Below are 22,060 nucleotides of genomic sequence, written 5' to 3' on the forward strand. Positions count from 1 at the left end.
AAAGTCAGAGAGAGAGAGAGAGAGCGCGCGCGCACCAACCAGGCTCTGCAGGGTCGATGCAGGTCTGTACGGGCGGCTCAGTTGGTTAAGCCACTGACTCTTGATTTCATCTCAGAGCATGATCCTGCAGTTAAGGAATTTGAGCCCTGCACTCTTCCTCCCTCCCTCCCATCCTTCCTCTCTCTCTCTCTCAAAATGGATAAATAAATTTAAAAAGATTTAGATAAAAGAAATTATGATGGTCAAGGATCATTGTACAGCAAACAAAATATTACAGTATGCATTTGAACTCATAAGCAAATATTGTCAGTGTGGTCTTTGGTAAAACAGTACTCAGGCTTCTGGATTTTTGTCTTTGCCTTTAGTTGATAATATTTGCTCCAACTTTTCCTCAAAACTTACTCCAAGATTTTTCTTTCACACCAAGGAAAATATGCCAAATATAGTCTAAACTGTTCTATGTCTTTGGCTATACTAGTCAAGTATTTTATTCAATAAGGATTAAAGAATTAATGAGGAAATAAGGAAGGATCTGTCAGAACATGTCAGAGTCTCTGTAAAACAACAATATACATGCACAATACCCTGTAGATTATATAATAATAGGGTCTTGTCTTTATCTTGAAACTGAAATTTACCATTTGGCTTTACACTCCTTCATTGGCACTTGGCCTATCAATAGTTAATCTGAGGAATCATGTGGATAAGTAGTTTCCTCGTAAGGAGTTTTAACAGTACTTCTGATGGTAATAGCAGTAATAAATGCTTCGTTCTGGAGGGATTATATTGAGTTAAAATGTTTTATATATCAGAAAAAATACCTATTTGCAAGTGGATAAAGTATGTCATCTTCAGTTTGTTTGCATGTGAAGGAAAATCTTGAGAAGACTGTCCAGGATAATCATAATTCAGTATTGGTAATACAGTATTTTATAAGGAAATAAAATGAGTTTTTCTGTGTATGACACAAATGCACACTTAATGTCATGAGTTACTGAGGATTTTAAAATTGTTTTAGCAGAGCTTAAAACTACATTCTAGGCTTTTAAGAAGGCAGGAATTTTGAAGTAAGGCATATTATAGGTGTGAAATGATAATATTCTTCACTCATTTTGTCATACAGTTACTTTTATGGAACTAAATGGACAATCTAGTATAGTATGCTTTCTTAACCAAACATAACTTAGCTAAATAGGAGAGTAAACTAGGCATAGGAGAGTCATTAACCCTTTCAGGAACTCACAACACCATTTAAAGTGCTACCAGGCACTACAATAATGTGAAAAATTACTAACAAAAGGGCATGTGAAGCATCTTTTATGGTAAATTATTTATGAGTCAGACATTCTTAAGATTAGATTTAATTTTACTAAGCAGTACACAATTATTTATAAATCTTTGAGGTTTGGCAAATCTGCTTTCAAGTGTGTAGAGCAGAATTCAATTCCAATTGTTTCCTGCACATTAGGGCATACTCCTTTCCTGAACGATGTTTTGTTGTTGCTTTTTTTTGCCACATTTTAGGCCTATTTGATGTCAGGATACAAAAAATTCAGTTACCTGAAGAGAATATGATAGGGAAGTGCCTTTGTATCTGAAGAAATTTTGATGGATCATGATTTTGAGCACCATGTTAATATCATTGGGAAAGATCCATCTATTTCCAGTTTCTTAAGAATGGAAAATTGCTGGGGCACCTGGGTGACTCATTCAGTTAAGCGTCCAGCTTCGGTTCAGGTCATGATCTCATGATTGTGAGTTTCAGCCCCGTGTCAGGCTCTGTGCTGACAGCTAGCTCAGAGCCTGGAGCCAGCTTCAGATTCTGTATCTCTCTCTCTCTGACCCTCCCCTGCTCGCTTGCTCTCTCTCTCTCTCAAAAATAAATAAAAAACAGTAAAATTTAAAAAAAAATAATGGAAAATTGCTTTTCTGTTCTGCAAAGGTAAAACACTTTCTACTCTCTTTCCTTGTTCTTAGATATTCATGTTACACAATTTTTTATACTACTACCAATCACATTCTGAACTGCTAGATAAAACGTTTTTAACTCAAAATGAAATTTTCCAAGGAAAATATGAAGGTAAAGAATAATACATTTTTTAAACATCATCTGTTCATTTAGACAGTAATTTTCAGCCCTGGTTATGCACTAATCTTTAATCTTTACAAAATCTTGGTTTTTAAAAATAGAGATCTGATATTATATTTACAGAAACAGTATTACATTGTAGTCACTATTTTGTTAGAGTTGTTAGTCCATATTTTACCTCCAAATTTAATTCATTAATTCAGTTGTGGCTTATTTTCATTCTTGAATTATAATTAACCACATCATAAATATCCATTCTCTACTAAATAGATTTTAGGACCAATTACACTTCCAGTGTTTAATTTCCAGTTCCAATAATAATTTAAATAATTATTAAATGCCATTAAATAAGTTAAATGTCTAAGTTTAAAGATAAAAAAAACCTCCTAAAAGAAGCAAAGAGAAACAATTAGTTACCTAAAGGGAAAATCTGTAAGACTATAAGCTGATTCTTTATGAAAAACTTTGCAAGTCAGAGGGAGTGGCACCAGAGATTCAAAGTGTTCCAAGAAGAACCTACAACCAAAAAAGCTCTACCTAGCAAGACTATCACTCATTTGAAGGAGAGGTAGAGTTTCCCAGATGACCAAAAGATAAAGGAGTTTATTACCACTAAGCCAGCCTCACAATAAATGTCAAAGGGACTTTTTTTTAAGTGGAAAAGAAATGGCTATAACAGATAGAAGCAAAAATACAAATCAATATTGTAAAATGACAACATATATCTCAAATGTAGATAAGAATAAAAAGAGAAGAAGAAAATGATTTTTTGTTATTTTTTAAGGAATATGCTTAAACTTAAATGCTTATCAAATTAATATGGACTGGTCTTTACACAAGATGTTATATATGAATCTGATGGTAACTACAAACCCAAAACATCTAATAGATACACACAAAAAATAAAAGCAAAAGAAAGTCAAATATAGCACTATAGATATTCACAGATCACCAAGAAAGAGCAACAGAAGTAGAGGAAAAAAAGAAAAAGAACTAAACAAACAACAAGAAAACAAATTTTAAAAACAGCATTAAGTACATACCTATCAATAATTACTTTAGGGGCACCTGGGTGGCTCAGTTGGTTAAGCATCCAATTTCAGCTTAGGGAATGATCTCACAGTTCATGGGTTGGAGCCCTGCATCAGGCTCTGGGCTGACAGCTAGCTGAGAGCTTGGAGTCTCTTTGGGTTCCATGTCTCTCTCTCTCCCACTGACCCATCCCTGCTCATGCTCTATCTCTCCCTCTCTCAAAAAAAATAAATAAATAAATAAAGCATTAAAAAATAATTACTTTAAATATAAATAGCCTAACATCTCCAATCAGAAGATAGTGGAAGAATGTTTAAATAATAATAATAATAATAATAATAATAAAACAAGATCTATATGTATGCTGTCTTCAAGAGATTCACCTCACACCTAAGAAGCACACAGACTAAAAGTGAAGAAATAAAAAAAAATCACCATACAAATGGATAAAGAAAAAAAGCCAGGGCAGCAATATTTGTATCAGACAAATTAGGTTTTAAAACAAAGATCATAACAAGAGACAAAGAAGGTCATTACATAAAGATGAAAGGAAAAATCCAATAAGAGGATATAACAATTGTAAATGTCTATCCCACAGTGGTGCACCTAGCACATAAAACAAATATTAATGGACATAAAGAAAGAAACTGATGCCAATACAATAATAGTAGAGGACTTTAACACTCCATTTATATCAATGGATAGATCATTTAAGCAGAAAATCAGTAAGTAACCAATATTTTTGAATTACACTTTGGACCAGATGGATGTAACAGATGTATACAAGAGAAAAACATGTTCCATGTTTCTCAAGTGCACATGGAACAATCTCCAGAAAAGATACATACAGACACAATGGTATGAAACTAGAAATCTCACACACACACACACACACGATACTGGAAAACACACAAACATATGGAGAGTAAACAACAGGATAATAAACAACCAATTGGTCAATGAAGCAACAAGGAAGAAATAAAAAAACGCATAGAGAAAAATGCAAATGAAAGTAGAACACTCCAAAATTTCTAGGAAACAGTGAAAGCAGTTCTAAGAGGGACATATAAACCAATATAAAAACCAATACAGGCCCTACCTCAAGAAACAATAAGAAAAAAAAACTAATAAATTATTTATCCTTACCCCTAAAGAAACTACCAAAAAAAAAAAACCCAAAACAACAAAAACAACAACAAAACACAAAAAACAAAAAACAAAACAAAAACCAAGAAATAAACCCTAGGTAAGTATAAGAAAGGATGTAATACAAATTAACATAGAAAAAAAGACATAAAGACTAAAAAAAAAGAAGGAAAAAATAAATGAAGAGCAGTTTTTTCAAATAATAGACAAAATTGACAAACCCTTAGCCAGACTCTCCAAGAAGAAAAACAGAAGAAAAATCCAAAGAAACAAAAGAAGAAATGAGAAGTAACTGACACCATAGAAAAACAAAGGATTATATTGGAATACTATAAAAATTATATTGCAACAAATTGGTAAATCTGAAAAAAATGGATAAATTCCTAGAAATATACAATCTTCTAAAACTGAGCCAGGAAGATATAAGAAACTTGAACACAACAATTACAGGTAACAAAAGTGAATCAGTAATCAAAAAAAACTACCAAAAAATAAAAGTCTACAATCAGATGGATTTACCAGTGAATTCTACCAGACATTTAAAGAGGAGTTAAGACCTATTCCCAAACTATTCCAAAAAATATAAGGCAAAGATCTCAAATATATTCTGTGAGGCCAACATTATTCTGATACTAAAACCAGACAAAGACACTACAAAAAGAGAAAACTATAGGCCAATACCCTTGATGAACATAGATGCAAAAATCATTAAAATATTAGCCAGCTGCATACAATACATTAGAAAGATCATTCTTCCCTGACAGGATTTAGTCCTGTGATGTAAAGACAATTCAATATTCACAAATCAATCAATGTCATACATTATATTAACAAAATGAAGGATAAAAAGCATGTGATCATCTCAATAGATGTGAGAAAAGCTTTTGACAAGATTGAACATCCATTCATTATAAAATCTTTCAACCAAATGAAGTTACAGGAACATAACTCAACATAATAAAGACTGGATAACAACAACTCATAGGTAACATAATCCTCAAAGGTGAAAAACAGAACTTTTTCTCTAATATCAATAATATGACAAAGTGGTTCACCCTCATCATTTTTATTCAACGTATTACTTCAAGTCATAGCTACAACAATCAGACTAGAAAAACAAATAAGAGGCATTCATATTGGTAAGGAAGAAGTTAAACTGTTTTCTCCAATTTCAAGGTGTATGACAACATGATAGAAACATAGAAAATCCTAAAAAAAAATCACCTAGAATAAACAAATTCAGTAAAGTGGCAGAATGCAAAATTAATATCCAGAAATAGGTATCATTTCTGTAGAGTGAAACAAAGTCACAGAAAGAAATTTAAAAAGCAACATCATTTATAATTGCATCAAAAGGAATAAAATACATAGTACTAAACTTAACCAATGAGGTGAAAGACTTGTACACTGAAAACTAAAAACACTGATGAAAGAAATTAGAGAGGACATAAACAAATGTAAAGATGTTCCATGCTGATGGATTGGAAGAACACTATCAAAATATGCCTATTACTCAAAGCAATTTACAGATTCATTTCAACATCTAACAAAATATGAACAGCCTTTTTCACAAAACTATAAAAAATACCAAAATTTGTACAGAACCACAAAGGACCCTGAATAGCCAAACCAATCCTGAGAAACAAAGCTGGATTTAGTCACAATTCCAGGCTTCAAGATATACTACAAAACTGAAGTAACCAAAACAGTATGATACTGGCACAAAAATAAGCACATAGATCAACGGAACAGAATACAGACCTCAGAAATAGACTCACATTTATATGGTCACTTAATCACGACAAAGGAGGCAAGAATGTACAATAAAGAAAAGACAGTTTTTTCATTAAAATGGTACTGGGAAAACCAGACAGCTATGTGTAAAAGCATCAAACCAGACTACTTTCTAACACCATACACAAAAATAAACTCAAAATGGACTAAAGACATAAATGTAAAACTTGAAACCATAAAAATTCTAGAAGAGAACACAAGTAATAAATTCTCTGACATCAGCTATAGCAACATATTGCTAGGTAGATACATGTCCTCAAGCAATGGGAACAAAAGTGAAAATAAACCATTGGGACTACCTCAAAATAGAAAAGCTTTTGCATAGTGAAGGAAAGCATTCACAAAACCAAAAGACAGCTTATGACTGGGTGTTGTATGGAAACTAATTTGACAACAAACTACTTAAAAAAAAAGACAACTTATGAATGGGAGAAGATATTTGCAAATTAGATATAAGGAGTTAATATCCAAAATAAACAATGTATGCAAGTCAACACCCAAAACAAACAATCCAATTAACAAATGGCAAAGGACCTGAATAAAGACGACATACAGATGGTCAACAGACACATGAACAGATGCTCAATGTCACTCATCATCAGAGAAATGAAAGTCAAAACCACAATGAAATATTACCTCACACTTATTAGAATGGCTAAACTCAGTAAGGCAAGTGTTGGCAATGATAATGAGAAAAAGGAAAGCTTATGTACTGTGTGTGGAATCGTAAACTGGTATTGCCACTGTGGAAAACAGTATGGAGGTTCCTCACAAGTTAAAAATAGAAATACCATATGATCAAATGATTCTGCTATTGGCTATTTACCGAGAGAAAATAACTTGAAAAGATACATGCACCCTTGTATTTGTGGAAGCATTACTTACCATGGCCAAGACAATGAAGCAGGGTAAGCGTCCATCAATAGACAAATGGAAAAGGGAAATGGCATATACACATGTATAAAAGGATATTACATGGTCATTACAAAGGATAACATTGTGCCATTTGAGACAACATTGTGGGAACCTGCAAAGATTCAGCTGCTTGGCCATTTACTAGTCGGTAATGTCACTCCCCTGGAGAGTTACAAAAATAGGCAGGGGAGGGCCACTCCCTGTCAGGAGAAGCCAGAAGAACAAAGATCAATCGCCTACAGGCCGGGTGGTACCGGCCCTTCACGTGCTGTGCTAAAAACTTTTGTTTGTTTCCTTCTTTACACCAGCTTTGACCCTGTTTCCTAGCAACCAACCCTGTCAGTTTCTTGCCCTAAACACTATATAGGTGTGGGTTTTTCCTTCTTTCAGGGAAGTGTGTGATTAATAAAGGGGGCTTGATCAGAAAACGCTTGTCTTGCCTCACTCTCTGTGCGCCCCTTCCTGCCCTACTCTCTCTCCCTCCCTCAGGAACGACCCGCAGGATTTAGCGCCCCACCGGCTGGCCTGCCGGGGTGGGACATGACACAACATGGGTGAACCTAGAGGGTATGATGGTAAGTGAAGTCAGTCAGACTGAGAAACACAAATACCATTTGATTCCACTCATAAATGGTATAAAAAATGAACAAAAAGCAAAATCAGAACTATGAATACTGTGGACAAAATGATGGTTGCCAGAGTGGAGGGCATTAGAAGCTTTAGGCAAAATGGGTCAAGGACAGTGGGAGATATAGCCTTCCAGTTATGGAATGAGTAAGTCATGGAAAGAAAATGCTGAGCATAAGGAATAGAGTCAATGATATTGTGAAAGTGACGTAATAGGACAGATGGTAGCTATACTTGTGGTGAACATAGCATAAGGTACTGTTACTCTTTTATTCAACTATTTTTCTTGACTTTCTTCCTTTTGGGGACTCCAGTTACACATTATATTAGAAAGCTTGAAATTCTTTTATAGGCAGTGAGTCTGTTTTCTCAATGCTTTGATTTGGAAAACTTGTATTGTTTTATATTCATTTTAATAATAGTTGCTACTATATTGCATAATCTAGTGCTAATTCCATCCAGTGTGTTAAATTTCATGTATTTTTAATATCTTAAAATTCCATGTGGTTCTATTTTATATCTTCATTTTCTGTCATCAATAGGTTTAGGTTTTCCTTCAAATAAATGAATGTTTCATCATTCCTATTTTAAGGTCATGATCTGACAATTCTATAACCTCTGTCACTTCTGGATCGGCTTGTATTGACTGACTCTTTTCCTGTTCATATGTAACATATTTTTGCTTCTTGGAAAGTTTGAAAAATTTTTATTGCATGCTACACAATGCAATTCTAGACATTCTGAATATTATGTTGTCTAATGTCTCTGATTTGCTCTCCTCTATTAAGAATTGTTAGACTTTGTTCCAGCAAGTTAAATTGGTCCCTACAAGGCCTAATCTTTCCTTTCATTAATAATTCAAGATTTTGGGGCTTATTATTGCTTTTAGTCCCTCTAATCATAGTCACACAATTACCTCTATGGCCAATTACAGGACTATTGTCAGGGTCAGCTTGTTTGTTTCACTTCTCACAGTGATCCAATCTTCAGTGTTCTTTGACTAGTGTTTGAAAACCATTGTTTCTTTTTCTCTCTCGCTTTATAGTAGTGTACATTGGGAGGGTTAATTCATTTTTTGTTGCCTTTAATGGCCAGTAGTGGCAGTCTGTGTACGTTTATGTTAATTTACACCACACAATAAGTAATTGATGTATACAACCCATTAACATACACAACGGTGGTGGTTATTCACATTAAACAGACCTTAATCCTCAGCAAAATAGCAGATCTAAATGTCACAAGAGCAATGCTGTCCAGAATATTAGAATAAAGACTGATTTTATTTTTCATTTGAGTAATTGGTATTCTCAGTATGTGAATTTTATAGGTATAATATCTTTCTATTGTTAGCTGGTAGATCAACAGATTAATACTTTTAAGTATCAGTCTATGCCCATTCCTCTTTTCATTCTTAACTTCTCCCACAGAACACAAAATGAAAGATTTTATGGCGTTCTCAAACTACATGTTTTGTTAGTTATGCTGTTGCTTTCTATTTCAACGAGCCTTTCTTGTAGACTGTTTAACTGGCAGAGAGGTGACATGTTCTTGACTATATAGAGTGTAAACCATTCTTGTGACAATTTACCAATAAATATTTAGATATGTGGTAGATTCATATTGGACATATTTGATAAAAGCAAATTCCTGGAAGCAAGGAAATAACTCACAAGTGACTCTAAAGTTTTTATAAAAATAACGTGACAATTTTCAGTGAACAAATTGCTTAAATAACTCCTTTAGAGCAGATACATATTGACTTATTTATATATATATGTATATACACACACAAACATATATGTATAATACATACATACAAGTAATATAATAATTAGAAACATGCCCATATCCCATCACTAGAGTTTCTAATTTTCTGGAGACCTAAGGATGTGTATTGTTTACATCTCTGAAAGTTTTTCTGATATACAGGAAAAACTGAGAATAACAATATTTTCAAGGGCCCTAAGAGATGATATAATTTGATTCCTTTAAGAAAAGATGAATCAAAAGGATTTTTAAAGTTCTGAGATTGTACAGAATTTGGTTTCTAAGAACTTCTAACCCATTTCCTTCTTCTCACATCATGCTATTCATTTCCTCAGAATTTATAGATTAATTACTGAGGAAATTGGTTAGATATGATGATACACTAGTACCATTCTGTTTCTGTGTTCATGTAGTTTCCCTTTTGAATCCAGTGTTAGTGTACTCATCTTTTTAACAGTTATTATTTTGTATGAAGAGTAAGAGGAACAGCAAGAAAAAACATCTTAGGTTCTAAATGTCATTTTTGAGACATAATTTCAGTTATATTTTGCTGCTTATTCTGAATTTACATAACAAGGATGCATGAATTTATATTTTGACTCATTGTCATGTAAATATATGAAAAGTTCATAAATTTAAATGTTTTTCAGACATCTGTTTGACCTGTTGTGGAAAGTTTCTCCTCAGGGGGTATACATCTACTTCATGTTTGATAGCATGACACTTTCTGCATCTTATTGTCTTATTTTAGAAAAGGAAACAGCAGACCTTCATTGTGAGAACAGAATGCCAACAAACTGGTAAAACTCTAATCAAGTTTGAAAAAATGATTTGAATTGGACATGTCATTCAAAGCTCTAGCTTACTGAAATGTGATTTTAGAAAATAAATTTGCTGAACAATAAAAATGATAAATCTGAATTCAAATGCAAAGTAAAGATACCAGAAAAGCTTGGTGTTTTAACATGTTCAGATTTTTTGAAGCATGCTTACTATTTGCTTAAAATTTTAAGTCAATAGAAAGACCATAAGATACATACTTCATGTTAATTTCTAAAATATGATGAATATTCAGAAGTTATTGAAAAGCAGATGGTCATTGTAGATATTTTAGCCAACATTCTTGACTATGAGAATTTGGCTTCAAGGTTCAGAAAAAAATATTTTAATGTGCTTGAATATATAAATATCAGAAAGAATGGTGATAGAAATTCAGAGAGACATAAGACCATAAATACTATTTTGTGTCATTAAAGTCTAGATGAATAGTTAATGAACAATCAAGTACACTTGAAAATTTTTAAGAAACTCATTATCTGAATAGAACAGGTGCCATCAATATTCAGTACCCCTTTAAAATGAGAAACATATGTCCTAGGGTTTCATATATATGCATATATATTTGAAATTTTATATTAAAATATACATGCAGAAAAATGCACATATCTTAAGCATACAGTTTGGTATATTTCATAAGCTGAATACACTTTTATAACCTACACCAGATTAAGAAAGAGACATCGCCTGGAAAACAGAAGCCTCAAATTCTTTTCCCATCACAATCAAATTTTAAGACTGGCTTCTCGGGGCATCTGGGTGGTTCATTTGTTTTAAGAATCCAACTCTTGATTTCAGCTTAGGTCATGTTTTCATGTTTCATGAGTTCAAACCCCCACTGGGTCTGTGCTGACAGTCCACAACCTGCTTGAGATTCTCTCCCTCCCTCTCTCACTGCTCCCCCCCCCCCATTCATGCTCTCTCTCAAAATAAACTTTAAAAAAAGTGAAAGAGTGACTTCTAACAACCTGAACTAGTTTTGCCTACTTTGGCACTTTAAATTTTAAATGAATCAGAGAATACATATCCAGAGTCCTATGGACAAAACATCATTATATCTGTTGGTCTCATCCATATTTTTGTGTATAGTAGCATATTCATTGGCCACAATTTATTTCTCTTAATAAATTGAAATTAGTAAGAAATTTTCATTCTTAGAAACAGAACTCTGTATCTGAAGTAAACACTCCAAAGTAAATATGAATAGAAAAATCTTATTGCTATCACTTAAGAAATACTTCCTACAAAGTCTAAATCTGAAATGACATTTTTAAAAAATACAAATACAAAGCTATTCATGTTCAGATATAGTTTTTCATAATATATTAATATCAATTAAAATTAATGTCCATTACCTTATAGTTGTAATACCTCCTTATGTGCCTTTAATATACTAGATATTTAAAATATGTTTATTGCATGACTGGGAGCATTTATCATTGTTGAGAGGTAACATTTTCAGTTTCCAGATTAAGAAAAGCATTTGGGAATTTGAAGTGTTGTATCAGCTAATCCACTTGGACATTTCAGTCTGCTCAAATTAAATGTGGCACTATTAAGATGATTTTTTTAATCTAAAAAAATTGGGAAGCTCTGTAATTTTCAACAATTGAGTTGCTCAATATTTAAGGACATTAAATTTTCTGTAGTTATGTCCACCAAATATACTTAATGCATAGTTTTTAACAAGGAAATCTGTTATATTTAAAGTTTATTTATTTATTTTGAGAGAGGGATAGAGAGCAAGTGGGGAGGAGGAGAAGAGAGAGGGGGAGACAGAATCCCAAGCAGGCTCTGTGCTGTCAGAGCAGAGCCCAATACTGGGCTTGAACTCACAAACTGTGAGACAATGACCTGAGCCGAAATCAAGAGTCAATCACTTAATCAATTGGGCCACACAGATGCCCCAGAAATCTGTTATATTTAATTCTTTAAGAATTTCTTGAGAAGAAAACAAGTCAATATTATATCCTATGTGTGAAGTAAATATCTCACTAGTGTTAACTATAATCTGCAGTAATTCTATCAAGACTGAGAGGGGCATTTTTAACTGAAAAGAAATGAATAAATACACCTTTATTGCAAAAATTGCTATAGGTTTAGCTTTCTGCCCATATTATGAAATGCTTTAGGATTAACTTTTTGATATCTTGTTACCATTATTAAAATGCAGATTTTCTTAACTGCTTTTATTTTTAGTATGGCTTGTTAAATTATATAAGCACACTATCAAGAAATGAATAATTCACATCTATGATGTTTCATGAACATGGCCACTTCCAACAGGAACTGACGTTACTATCACAAAAAACCTCAATGCAGCTGATTGTGCTAAATGAGAAATTCTCCTGGCAGATGAGCTCAAAACCAAGGGCTAGGTTTTATTAAGATAGACCACAGGATTCTTCTGTATTCAGATACTTTTATAATTCCCTTCTTGTTCAAAATGAAAGTTACTCCACTTTTCAGTGGAATAGTTATCACAGGGAATACCATATGCTCATAAAGATGATTTTTCTCTAAATAATTATCCTTCAGTTAGATTCTCAAAACAGTAATCCTCATACCTCCACACATTCCTGATTATAATTCTCTGTATATTTCTTTGATTTCTTCCCATTTCTAATGAAAATGTTGTAGCGTTCTCACCTCTCCTGTCCTCAGGCCTTCCCGACCAAATGACTGCTAATCAGCATGTCTAATCTGGAAAGCAGTGAGGCTGGATATTTGTAGAGAAGCATAGGAATTTTTCTTTCTTAAGTGGGAGGAGACAAAAGTAATAAGTGTCTGAACAACATAAATTGATCTCTAGTTAGTATTTGCAGACCCCAATAGAAAGGCAACTCAATGCTTACCTTGGGTCACTAACTCAACTTCATATTGGGACTGCACTCGTGACAAAAGTCTCGCTGTGAAGACTAGGGAGTACATGCTTCATTTCAATCAGGACATGGACTTTCACTCTGAAAATCTGTGCTTTGATCACATGAATTAGTACTATGAGTTAGGAAACCAGCCTGTGACCAGCCAGTTACATGGTGAACTAGGTGTTAGATGTCCTTTTACAATTTAAATTTCTTTTCTTGACCTACATTTCTCCATCTGAAGGTGATTAATATGAGTGTCTAATTCATGTGATATGGAATAAATAAATAATTTACCTGATAAAGATTTCAAAATAATGATCATAATGCTGCTCACCAAATTTGGGGAAAAAAATGGATGGGCACAGTGAGACCTTCAACAAAAAGAAAATGTAGTAAATTACCAAAATGAACATCACAGAAATGAAGAATACAATAGCCAAACTAAAAAATATTCTACAGGGGTCCAATGACAGATCAGACAAAGCAGAAGGGATCTGTCTGAAATGAAAACATTTCAGGGAAACTCACTCGATCAGAGGAGAAAGTATGGAAAAAAGTGAAGATAGCTTAAGGGACTTAATGAACAAGATTAAGCAGAATAACATTCATATTTTAAGTTTCAGAGGGAGAAGAGAGAAGGTCAAAAAAACTTACTTCAAGAAATAATGATGAAAATTTGCATAGCCTAAGGGGAGGGGGGAAACAACTGACACCCAAATCCAGGAATTCCAATGAGTTTCACATAAGAGGCTAAAAATGATCCACACCAAGATACATTGTAATTAAAAAGTCAAAACTTAGAGAAAAATCTTGAAAGCAGCAATAGAAACAAAGGGAACATCTAAGAGAACTCCTGTTAGACTATGAATAGATTTTTCAACAGAAACATTGAAGGCCAGAAGGGAAGAGCACAAATATTTGAAGTGTTGAAAGAAAATAAAATAACTTCATGCAAGAATATTCTACTGGGCGAAGTTATTATGCAAGATAACACACATACACACACACACACATAAGAATTCAAAGAAAGATAAAGAGTTTTCCAGAAACCAGCCTTACAAGAATTGTTAACCATAAAGCTCATGAAAGAAAACAGGTTGGTAAACTACTTCACATCAGTCTTAGCCATAGATTTTTTTTTTTTTTTGGATCTGACAACAAAAGCACAAACAAACAGGTTAGACTACATTGAACTGAAAAGCTTTGTACAGCAAAGGAAACCATCAACAAATGGAAAGACAACCTCCTGAATGAGACAATCTTTGCAAATCACATACCTGATAAGGGGTTAATGCCCCAAAATGTAAAAGAACTCATTTTAGCTCAAAACAGAAACAATCTGATTCAAGAATGGGCAGAGGACCAGATTTAACATTCCTCTAAAGAAGACATACAGATGGCCAACAGATACATAAAAATATGCTTCACATCACTAACCATCAGGGGAATGCACATTAAAACCAACCAACAAAGAAAAGGATAGGAAGTCATACCTGTTAAAGTGATTAAAAGAGAGGGTGCCTGGGTGGCCCAGTCAGTTAAGCATACAACTTTTGACTTTGGCTTAGGTCATGATCTCATTCTTGTGAGGCAGCTCCACATCAGACTCCACACTGGCCATGGAGCCTGCTTAAGATTCTCTTCCCCTCCACTGCCTGTGCTTTCTTCCTCCCCCACTAAAAATAAATAAATAAATAAATAAATAAATAAATAAACAAACAGTACCGATGAGAATTTGGAAATAAAGAACCCTTGTGCACACTGTGTATGGAAATATAAACTGGTGCAACCTCTATGGCAAAATGGAGATTCTTCTAAAAATAGAACTACTATATGATCCAGTAATTCCAGTTCTGAGTATTTAGCTAAAGAAAACAACAACACGAATATGAAAAGATGTATGCACTCCCATGTTCACTGCAGCACTAGGTACTATAGCCAAGACACAGAAGCAACCTAATTGTCCACTGATGGATAAACAAATCACTAAAATGTACACACATACCACACACAAATATATGATAAAATATTTGTCATAAAAAAGTCATGAAATCATGCCATTTGTGACAAAAATTGATGCTGAGGGCATTATGCTCACTAAAATCATGTTAGAGAAAGAAAATCCCATATAATCTCACTTAAATGTAGAATCTTAAAAAATCAAAAAATACTAATAGATAAAGATTGGTGGCTGCCAGAGGCATGAGTTAGTAGTTGACACCATTGGTAAGATAAGTCAAAAGATACAAACCTCCAGTTAAAAAATAAATACATCATGAAACTACATGAAATACAACTGAAACTAATATAATGTTCTATGCCAACTCTACATCAATGAAAATATATAATATACATATATACGTACATACATGCATACAAAGTCCATCAGTCCTGGAGATTTAAGACAGTATGTGGTGTCTACCATTAATTCTGTACTGCGTATTTGAAATTTGCTGAGTAAGTAGATCTAAAAGTTCCTCTCTCAAGAAAAGATGTTATAACTACATATTGTGACATTTGTTAATTTGGCTTTTGTAATGATCATTTTGCAAAATATATAATGAATCATTATATTGTACACCTAAAGCTAATATATTTCAATGATACCTCAAAATAAAAAATACATAGATTGTCACTGAACTCACAATACTCCATATTCTGTGCTGTTGATGCCACTATTATCTTGCATTTATTTTTTGTATTATAGAGTAGATATTTTTGCAATTTTATTTGTAGAGTTCAAGGTAGGGTCTATGCAGCAGACCTATGTTGTATGTACTAAATGCAAAAGAAATTACAGTTAAAATGGGAGCATACAAAGAAAGGTCTTGTCTTCCATGTCAGTAAAAAAAATTTTTTTAAAGACTTTCTTTAACTCTTCTGGAATTTTTATGTATACATATATTGTGTATAAGATTGTGTGTGCTATTTATTTACTTGTCTCCCTATCAGATCTTTAAAAAATCTAAGACCTAACAACAAGTGGAATGTACTATCAGGTATATGTTGGCATTTTTTAATGATGAACTATGTCATTCATGGTTGGTTTTTTTTGAGTTTTGAATACTTTACTTACCTGTAAGTTTCAAATAGCTTAGTGTTTCCAATATTATAACATTGTTCTGAAATCAAGCTCAAAAAATAATGTAGGATGAATATAAAGAAAAGATAGGATTTAGTGATATAAAGTAAAATACACACATATATAGAGAGAGAAAAATATATATTGATATTTTCAAAACATCATCAAATTAAAGATGAGGTAGACAAGAGGTAGAAAGATCAGATCTCTGTGCTCTTAAGATTTTTTCCCAGTAGATCTAAAAGAGCCCAGGAGCAAAAATCGACATAGCAGTAAAAATATAAAGTATTCCAGTGTTGCATGGAGATAGGCTGCAAAACTATGTGGTAATAAAGGCAATTCCATAAATTCGAAATGACACAGAGCATCTTTGAACTTGTACTTTAGAAACTGATTTGAGCTATCACAGAAAAAAAAGATTCTAATTAAAAAATAATTTAATCTAAATGTGGTTTGATAAATGCCAGATTGTTTTCAATAATATTAAATCTTAGATGATTTAATATAGCCCAAATATTAACCTATGTGACATCAATGATTCAAACAATTCAATTCTGTTAAAAATATTTAGACACACAGGGACTCACGCTTAGAACAAGATCGCTTTCAAGCACTCAGAACCATGGTAAAGCTTGTACCTTTACTACACTGTCAGCACTATGTGGAGATCCTCTTTGCATGAAACAAGATATAGAGTGACAATATTTTACCCATTAAATCCATCTCTTTTTTGGAAACAAATCATATGAGAGTCCTAAAGATAAAGAACAAACTGAGGGATGATGGAGGGAGGTAGATCGGGGATGGGTATTAAGAAGGGCACTAGTGATGAGAACTGAGTACTGCATGTAACTGATCAATCAATTCCACTCCTGAAACCAATATTCCACTGTATGTTAAATGACTAGAATTTAAGTAAAATTTTGAAAAGAGAAACAAATGCATTTTTTTGTTGTTGAATAGGTTTGTTAGTATGAAAAATAAAAAAAGTTAGTAGTTAGTATGAAGACTCAGAGAATAATTTATTGCCTTCATTATTCCAAAAGTAGGTTTAAAAGCACTTTGTTTTTAAACTTTTGAACAAGTTGGGCTGGGTTGAATCATAGCATGCAGTAATGACCCTCAATTTTCTTTTTATTCATGGTAAATGTCTCCAGTATGTTTTTCAAATATATACTATATTTCCTTTAAGGACATTATTTTCCTCCAAAAATTATCTTTAATAATAATAGTTATGGAGTGCTTAAAATAATCCACTGTATTAATTACAACTCCCAAATTATATCAGGCAGTTGATTACAACTAAAATAACTTAAAGGCTCATAACCTATTTACACAATTTTTAGAGAAATCCTAAGACAGTAGAGGAGAAAAAAACAAGGACATGATAGGAAATTTTAGCCTCTGACACCTATGGCTATGAATATGAGTGGTAGAAAGACATGGGGTCAGGGAGGAAAACCTTCTATAATCCCTGTGATTAAGCCTTCATCTTTTCGTGAGTCTATGACCCTGAGCTATAAAACTTGTGTATAGTAAAGTTGACGAGGATTTTAAATCTTTTTATTCCTCTTCTACTGTTCCTTTCCATATTCATTTCAATTTTACAATTTAAAAAATCTTTAAGCCAAGATACTTTCCAGGATGAATTTTAGAAAACCTTGAGGAATGATTACTATCAATTTTACTCTTTCTCTACAGAAAACAAAGGAGAAACTACTTATCCGTTTATTTTATGAATACAGTTTTCCCATTACCCTATTGCCTAAACCAGATAAAAGCAGTACAAAGAGAAAACTATAGACCAATCTCTGTCATGAATATGGACTTAAATATCTTTAGCAAGAATATAACAAAGAGACTCCAGAAATAGTTAAAAGAATTGTACCTTGACAAACTGATGCACATTCCAGCAATTTGAAGCTGATTTATTAAATATCAATATATTTCATATCTGAAGTAAAAAAATCACATCATCTTATCAATTGATGAATATTATTTAATAAATTTAACACTGACCTGTGGCAAAAATTTTCAGAATATTAAAATAGAAAAAAATTTCTCAATTTAATAAATAATCATCTACAAAATAAACTATCAGCATAATTAATGGGGAAATTAATATTAATTCATTGAGATTGGCCCCATGGCAAAGATAGCTGCTCTCACCATTGATACAGTATGCACATATCAATTGCATTTCTTTATACTAAAAATGAAAACAAAAACAACACATTTTAAAATAAAATTTATAATCATTCAAAAAAATGAAATAGGTGCACCTCTAACAGAATATGTACTAGTAAACGGAAACCTACAAAACTGGCAAAAGAAAGAAATACTAAATAAATTTGTCAGTTAGAAGATTCAACATAGTAAAGATGACATTTTTTCAACATTGACATAGAGATTTAAGGAAATTCTTATCAAAATCTCAAAAAATAATTTCTTTATAACTAGACTAGATTATTCTAAAACATATATGACTTCATTGTCCATTGAATTTTAATATTTTCCTTAGGCCTCCCCTTTATGCCTTCTCAAACTGGTTTTATTCCTGTAAAATTTATATGGAAAGACAGAAGCCCTAGAATAGCTAAAAGAATTCTGAAGAATAAAGTAAGAAGGATTACTCTACTTTAGTTCAAGATACAAGATATAGGTGCGCTAATAAAGACTGATACTGGTGGAGCGATGGACACAAAGAACAGGAGAACAGAACAGAGGACCTACAATTAAACCCACACAGGTGTGACCAACTGGTTTTCTTTTTTTTTGACAAAAGCATAAATAAGAATCAATGGAAGAATGATAGCATTTTTAATAAATGGTGCTGAAGCAATTGGATATCCATAGGCAAAAATATAAACCCCAAAGTAAACCTTAGGGCCTATGAAAAATAATCTGAAAGTGGAAACATCTATATGTAAACTATACAACTTTTATAAGATAATATAGGTAAAAAATCTTCTGGAACTAAGCCAAGGTGAGTAATTCCTAGACACAATACCAAAAGCACAATAAATCAATGAACAAATTAGTAAACTAGACTTCATCACAATGAAAACCTTTCACTCTCTAAAATGCATTATAAAAAAAACTACAAACCAGGAGAAAATATTTGCAACCTAAATGTCTGAGAAAGGACTCATTTAAATTATACATATATAGTATGTATTTATATATACATATATAGTATGTATTTATATATACATATATAGTATGTATTTATATATACATATATAGTATGTATTTATATATACATATATACATATATAAATACATATATATAGTATATATGTAAGTGTACATATAAAAAATGAACAGTAAAAAACAATGGACAAAAGACAAAATGAGACCTTTCCCTGAGAATGAGACTAGAAAATAAACACATTAAAATAGCCTCAGCATCATTAGTCTTAGAGAAATACAAATTAAGCCATAGTGAGATATCTTTGCATACTCATTAGAAGAGCTGAAATAAAAATACAATACCTAATGTTGCCAAAAATGTAAGGAAACAATCCCTCGTTGATAAGGTAAGAATGAAAAATGGTAGCCACATTAGAAAACAGTTTAGTAATTTCTTTAAAAACTGAAAGAACACCATAAATGCCAGATATTGTACTTCTGAACTGGAGAAGTGAAGGTTTAGTTCCACAGGAAAAAAATACATAATTTTTAAGAGCAGTTTGATTTGTCAAGATCTAATCTGGAAGCAACTAAAATATCCCTAAATAGGTTTACCAAACAGGTGTGTATCAATACCATTCAACACTCTGACACTTCTAACAGATTGAATTAAACAATGAAATAAATCAGCATTTTGCTGACTAAAAAAAACAAAATAAAGCTCATCTCAAAAAGTTTTTATACTGTATGTTCTTATTTATATAATATTCTGAGAACAATATACGGATGAAAGACATATTAGTGGGTGCCATGAGTTAGGTACATGGTCTACCAGACACTATTGGTAGATCTCTGATTAAGGAAGAGCTCTGTTTTCTTATTGCAATGGTGTTTACAGGAAGCTACACACTGACAAAAACACATAAAACCACACACACATTCTATCAATTTCATTTTTCTGGTTCCAATATTGTATCCTATATATGTAGGATATACCCACTGCAGAAACTGAGTCAAGAGTACAGGGGATCTCTTACTATATCTTTTCAACTCCCTGTGAATCTGTGATTATTTCAAAATACGATATTAAAAAAAATAGTAAAGAACACTTAACCATGATACATTGTAACACTCACATGTATTTGCAATACAATTACATTTAATAATGACTGAACTATCAATTTCATGCCCTGACATGTCATAATGAGAAGTCAACACAGAGTGTATAAAATTAATGAACAGAAGATAGCAGTAGAGGTGCATGTTATTTCACATTATATAGAAATGTAAATCCAATAGAAAAAAAATACCAAAAATGTTCTGAGAATGAGTAAAGAAAAAATGTGGAGAACAGTAAAGAACATCAGATTCTTTTAAAAATTAAATTGTTCTGTTATATGTAAGTGATGAATCACTAATTTCTACCTCTGAAACCAATACTACACTATGTTAATTAACTTGAATTTAAAGTTTGGAAGAGACATGTTTAAGTACTTGGAGCAAAGAGTCAAATTTCCTGACTTTCAAGAGAAATACCTAAAAAAAAAGTAACAGGAAACTGTAATTGAAAGCAACTTTCAGTTGGTGGCTTCCCTTTACCTATTAGTGCTCTTTTTGCATGTTTTACATCTAGTACACTATCCTTACATTTTGAATACATCTTGAATTTGCAGTTAAATCAGTTGTGAATGGAATTTTGACCCTCAAAGTTAAACTAATAATCATTGACTAATAATGCTCAGTTGCTCTGGGTTCTGAGGTGCCATTCTTTGGGTCTCTATTGGGTATTATTTTGTTTTTGTTACTGTTTTATTCTTTTTGCTTGTTTTCCCCTATAATGAGGATGTTGATCATGTGTAAGCAAAGAGTTGTCTCTTGAGATTCACAGAAATAATGAAGAGGATTATTGTCTAATACAAAAAATCCATGGTTTCCATATGCCCTATTATTAAAAAACTATCAGTTAAACATTATTTTTCACCTAGCTTTATCATTCTAGCCTGAGAAATCTTAGATCAGTTTTTAAAATATTTACTTGAAATACAGTTATTGATGTGTATGTATTTATATACATGTACAACCTAGCCTATTCTATGCACTAAGGACATGATGAAATGGTAATGAAATAGTCACATTTCATTGGGAAATGTCCAAATGGAATAATTAGAATCACCCAAGTAACCATATGAAATGAAGATGACTTACATGGATCTTGAACTTAATATTATCTCTATGAACACAAAATTGTTATTACTAAATTATTCAAAGAAATATTTTCTCAGATTAATTTTAAAGTGCTTTGAATAAGATTGAATGTGTGTGTCAATACATTTTGATATTCTACAAAGATGTTTTAATTATACAATAGGTACAGCAAAGACCTGAAATTAACCCAGCATTCACCCTGGGGATAGATTTTTATTTACAGAGTGACAACTTATTTATTCTCCTCTTAATATCTCTAAGTCCCCCATTAATTTTCTGTAAGCTTCCAATATGAAGTGGAGTTGCAGTACCCTAAGTTCATCTCCAAGAAGGCCGCCAAGGTTTGTGATACACTGCGTCCTACGGCTCTATTCTAGAACTATTAAGCACATTATTCCAATATTGCAAAAGCACATAATGAACTGTATTAAATACTAATCAAATATTTAAATAAATGCATTTAACTGGATGATAGTATTGCTAAGAACTTTGCTTAGTTTTGTGAATCTGTTGATTAAATCAGCTGGTGATTTTTTTTTAATTGAGCTATTTAATGAATTTTTAAAT

This window comes from Suricata suricatta, chromosome 6 (assembly GCF_006229205.1).
Source record: "Suricata suricatta isolate VVHF042 chromosome 6, meerkat_22Aug2017_6uvM2_HiC, whole genome shotgun sequence".
In the NCBI taxonomy this organism is placed as follows: domain Eukaryota; kingdom Metazoa; phylum Chordata; class Mammalia; order Carnivora; family Herpestidae; genus Suricata; species Suricata suricatta.